Source organism: Arachis ipaensis, chromosome B03 (genome assembly GCF_000816755.2).
Source record: "Arachis ipaensis cultivar K30076 chromosome B03, Araip1.1, whole genome shotgun sequence".
In the NCBI taxonomy this organism is placed as follows: Eukaryota; Viridiplantae; Streptophyta; class Magnoliopsida; order Fabales; family Fabaceae; genus Arachis; species Arachis ipaensis.
Window position 1 is genome coordinate 86112489 of NC_029787.2, and position 5950 is coordinate 86118438.

The 5950-nt window shown below is 28.3% G+C and overlaps 1 long non-coding RNA gene and 1 pseudogene across 1 annotated transcript; both read right to left on the reverse strand.

Moving 5' to 3' along the window:
* On the reverse strand, positions 2266-2743 carry LOC110270226. Its single transcript, XR_002359517.1, has 2 exons — positions 2539-2743; positions 2266-2443 (listed from the first exon to the last, which is right to left on the reverse strand). It is a non-coding gene; the product is annotated as an uncharacterized LOC110270226 (long non-coding RNA).
* LOC107633368 overlaps positions 3892-5950 on the reverse strand; it is a 19239-nt pseudogene continuing 17180 nt past the window's right edge.

The following is a 5950-nucleotide window of genomic DNA, read 5'->3' on the forward strand; positions in this document are numbered from 1 at the left end:
AAAAAACTAGCTTTTAAAGTTAACTTTTATAAATTATTTTTCAAAAGTAAAAGTTTTACCAAACTAAGATTCTGTTTGGAAAGTAGCAAAAGCAATCTTTTTTTTTTACTTTTGAATTATGAAAAGTCATATTATGCATGTTTGGTACTACTTTTGAAAAATATTTTTATCATCCCGAGAAGTTGATTCAAAGCTTTTAAAAAAGTAGAAAAATATGACTTCTTTCATTCTCAAAAATTATTTTATCACTCCTCAAATAATAATCCTTTGGCTAATTTTTACAAAGAAGTCCAAATTTGGTTAATTTATCATACTCACAAGGCTAAGTGCAACAGACAAATGATTTATTCTTATCTCTATGTTATGTTTATTTCTTGCTCTTTGTTAAGTGTGTTGACATTCATACATTTTCTTTGGGGTGTGTACTTCTCTAAACTCAGTGGCTAACGGCATAAATTTAGCACCAAGAAGAGAAATTTTCTTTGCTCGGATTAATTTCATAATAGATAAGTATTTGTATAACACTAATTCAAAGTAGTAAAGATGAAGGTTCATGCAACATTGTTGACCATGTTGATAATATTACACAAAAGAAACATGACACCATTCTGAAGATAGCACTTAAATTTATATAGACATGAAAGTATGAAGCAGATGAGCAAGCCAACACGGAGTCCAATTTTATTTTGTTTCTTCAGTGAGCCTCATACAACAAATGAACAGATAAATGTATAAGTGAATGCGATAAATGAAAGTAGCAACCTTCAACAAGTGATAAAAAGGGTGTTTATTGCAATGGGTGCGCTTCTTGTAAAGAATGCGGTAATCGCACTCACGGTACTAGATAACGTCCCCGGATATCAGTGTGTCCTCCATCCGACAATCACCGCAAATGTAGCTCAACGGCTCGGCCTGAGGATCCTTCCTTTCTTTTTCTAGGGTATAGGGTTTGAAACACTATTTCAGGTTTTTCACTTTGGTTTCAGCTGCAACTGCATCTACCTTACCCCTTCCCAATTTGCGCAGTTTTATACATAGCCTTTAGATAATTACAGTAGGCCCCAAATGGGTCTTACTTCTATATTCTTTATAGACCAAACCTTGACGCAACCAAAAACAAATATAAGTAACACCAATATATATGAGTTTACTTTTAATGCATTGACAGTGTAAAACGTTTTATACGGTCGTGCAATCACATCCATTATTTTGGATGACCATTCACGCGGTCAATGTAAAAGATAATTATTTATTACTGATATGGTGTTACGTAATTAGATGTGCGTGTAAAACTACTTTACACTGACAATGCATCAAAATTAAAATATATATATATATATATATATATATATAGCCAATACAGGTAATACACTAAGACTTGGCTTAGTAAAAATAAGGTACTTGTGCTTTTCAAAAGCATAAGCGCCTCGTTATGCGTTTGATAAATTAAAAAATTTATATGTTTGTGCTTGCAGCTTTTTAAAGTTGGCTTGTACTTATCAAAATTAAAAAGTCTAATATAACCTCATACATTAATAAATATTCAAATTTAATTCTTTTATTAAATATTTATTATAATATTTTTAAATTTTAAAAGTTACTTTACTAAATATATTTATTATTATTTATATTTTTTAAAAATTATTTTTAATTTAATTTGTTATTTCTTATGCTTATGCTTATTAAAAACTATTTTTAATTTAATTTATCCAATACAGATGCAACGATTTTTAAAAAACTAACTTTTAAAAGTTAATTTTTATAAGTTACTTTAGAAAAGTAAAAGTTTGACCAACTAAAAACCCGTTTGGAAAGTAACTAATAATTTTTTTTTTTACATTTTAATTATGAAAAGTCAAATTATGAGTGTTTGGTACTATTTTGAAAAAATATTTTTAACTTCTGAAGAAGTTAATTCAGAGCTTTTGAAGAAGTAAAAAAATATGAATTCTTTCATTTTCAAGTTATTTTATCACTAAACTCAAATAAGAATCCTTGGCTAATTATTACAAAGAATCCCACATTTGGTTAATCTATCATATTCATAAGGCTAGGCGCGACAGTAAGATGATTTTTCCATGTGATTATGTTATGTTTCTTTCTTACTCTTTGTTAAGTATGTCAACATTCATACATTACCTTTGGAGTGTGTACTTCTCTAGGTCAATGGCTAACTGCGTAAATTTAGCCCCAACAAAAAAACATTTCTTTACTCGGATCAATTTCATAATAGATGAGTATATATATAATAATGATTCAATGTAGTAAAGATGAAGATTTATGCGACATTATTGACATTATTGACAATATTATACAAAGAAACATGATACCATTCTAAAGACCTCACTTAAATTTATATAGACATGAAAGTATAAAACAGATGAGCAAGCCAACACGGAGCCCAATTTTGTTTGGTTTTTTCACCGAGTCTCATACTGGACAACTGTAATGACAACAAATGAATAAGTAAATGTATAAGTGAATGCGATAAATGAAAGCAGCAACTTTCAACAAGTGATAAAAAAAATGGGTGTTTACTGCAACGGGTGCGCTTCTTGTAAAGGATGTGATAACCGTACTCACGGCACTGGATGATGTCACCGGATTTATGTGTGTTCTCCATCCCACAATCACCGCAAAAGTAGCTCACCGGCTCAGCCTAAGGATGCATCCTTTTTTTTCTATGGAATAGGGTTTGAAACACTATTTGAGGTTTTTCACTTCGGCTTCATCTAGAACTGCATATGCCTTACCCCTTTCCAATTCCCACAGTTTTATACACAGTTTTCATTTGGGCCTTCAGATAATTACAAAGGGCCCAAAATGGATCATATTTCAATATTATTTATAAACCCATCCTTGGCAGGACAAAAAATAAATATAAGTAATACCAATATATATATGAGTTTAATTATAATGCATTGACAGCGTAAAACGTTTTATACGGTCGTGCAATCACATCCGTTATTTTAGATGACCATTCACGCAGTCACAGTGAAAGATAATTATTTTTACTGATGTAGTGTTACATAATTAAATATACATGTGTAAAACTACTTTGCACTGACAGTGCATTAAAATTAAATTATATATATAGCCAATACAAGTAATACACTTGAGTTTGGTTTGGTAAAACTTTTTGAAGAGATAGTAGTGCTTTTCAAAAGCATAAGCACCTCGTTATACATTTGCTAAATCAAAAAGTTCACGTGTTTGTGCTTGCAGGTTTTAAAAGTTAGGGGTACTTTAAAAAAATCTTAGATTGAGCTTTTAAAGTTGGCTTGTGCTTATCAAAATTAAAAAGTCTAATATAACTTCATACATTAATTAATATTCAAATTTAATTCTTACATTAATATTTATTATAATATTTTTAAATTTTAAAAACTACTTTACCAATATGCTTATTAAAAGCTATTTTCAATTCAATTTACTAAATACAAATGCTATTTTTAAAAAATTAGCTTTTAAAAGTTAACTTTTATAAGTTGCTTTTGAAAAGTAGCAAAAGCAACCTTTTTTTTTTTAACTTTTGAATTATAAAAAGTCATATGATGCGTATTTGGTACTATTTTTGGAAAATATTTTTAACATCTTGAGAAGTTGATTCAGTGCTTTTAAAGAAGTAAAAAAATATGACTTCTTTCATTTTCAAAAGTTATTTTAATTTTTACAAAAAAAATTCACATTTGGTTAATCTATCATATTCATAAGGCTAAGTGCAATAGACAAATGATTTTTTCTTTGTGTCCATGTTATGTTTATTTCTTGCTCTTTGTTAAGTGTGTTGACATTCATTCATTATCTCTGGGGTGTGTATTTCTCTAAGCTCAGTGGGTAACGGCATAAATTTATCACCAAGAAGAAAAATTTTCTTTGCTCGGATTATTTTCATAATAGAGAAGTATATGTATAACACTGATTCAAAGTAGTAAAGACAAAGATGCGAGTAGCAACTTCGGTAGGATGGACAGAATTCTAAAAAAGCTGGTTTTGTCTATTGGAACAAACAATAGAAATTGGGAGATATGAAAACTCAGCATTCAGCTTACCAATTTCATAAGTAGTTTTTATTTCTGTAAATCCTAAAAATGGCACATATGAACTCTCTTAAAAATGAAACATAGGGATTAAATCTAAATATTTTTTAAATTTTTGGAACATTATTTTTTTTAAATGGGGTCTAGAATGAAAATTTACAAATTCATACAATTTGTAGAATTTTACATTTTTCGACCAAAATTCATTCAAGATTGCTTCAGTATCTTTTTTTAATGAGTTAGAAATTGAAGTGTCTTTTAAAAAGAAAGCTTAAGATTATATATATATATATGTTTATATTTAGCGTAGGTTTTGTTGACTTAAACAATTGAATAATTTTTTACATGATAAATTTTATCTATCAAGCAGTTAAATTCTGATATCTTACTATATAAATCAATCTAAGAAAATTTACAAAATTTAGAATTGATTTGATATGACATAGAATTTAAATAAATACTCATTAAATTTGTGAAAATGATTAAGAACCAATAAGTATTAATTTTGGTTACTTGATATGACATAGAATTTAAATAAATACTCATTAAATTTGTGGAAATGATTAAGAGCCAATAAGTATTAATTGTGGTTACTGTTGTTTTGTGTTGTTTAGTTCTCTTATTTTATTATTAATTTATTTTTTTTTTAAGAAAAAGATTGAAATTATATAAAACAAATTTTGTAGGTATTTTTCTAATGTCCTAATCCTAACTACCAGTATATATGCTAATTATACTAAAAAATATATATATGCAATGTGACCTTTTTTTTTTTTTTATCATTATGATTTATAAGTATGCATGTGATAACAATACCATAAGAAATTGGGCTCTGAATGAGATCTTGGATAGCAGCGTAAGTATCGAAATAGGAGTATCTTATGTCCTTTTTCTCCAATTGCCAATTCTTCAACAAGGTTTTAAGATCTTCATTATATTTAAGGGATTTGGATCTTCTAAAGTTTGAATTTTATTTTAGAGTTTAAAGAATAAAGTGTGATCTCTCACCATTAATTTCATAAGTGAGACCAAAAATAAATATAAAAGAAAAACTATTCAAGAGTAGAAAATCACACTTTGCTCTCTAAAATGAAATAAAAATTTTAGAAGATCCAAATCCATATTTAAGTGCCCAATAATTGGCTTCCCAGAAGCATTCTGTTTTAAGCCTGTTTGAAGGGCAACATCCAATTGCACCAATTCCCGCAATTTCAAATTTTCTTGCACCTTGCTAGTATAATCTCTGCCAAATAAATACCAAATCAAAAATAATAAAATGCATACAAGATAAGAGTTGATCCCAATAAAATCTAAAAATGATCTATTTTATTCTTTGTTGTTTGTTTACTGTGTTTAAGTGATTATTTGGCGGTTAAATATTGGTAAACTATATTTTGTCATGCCAATTTTAATTTGCCATGTCTAAATTAGATAACGTCTAATTTTTCTTAATCAAAACCAATTTTCTTATAAAGACCAGAAAAAAAAAAAACTTATTTAACTGTTTTTTTTTTATAATCCTCTGATCATAAGCATGGTTTAGTACATTTTCACTCAAAAACAGTTTTAAGCATCCAATTATATACAATTATTTATAAGATCAATGTATGACTAAAAGTGGGAGCTAAAATAGACGACACATTAGAATTAAATTCAAATAGATTTTTTTTTCTTTTTTTTTTAACCTGTAGTTGCAGTTTTAGGGAGGAAGTCATGGAATCAACGTATTGTTGAGGGGTGCTTTTATTTTAAAGATTCTGAGTTGAAGTAACCAAAGAGATCGTTGCTTCCAATCACAAAAACGAAGATGGATTTCGAGAGATGACACTGAGGTGCAGGTCCTCCTATTTGTTAGGTCAATTGCCCTTGCACTTTGATGTAATAGTCCACTTGATTTGGCAAAGGTATGT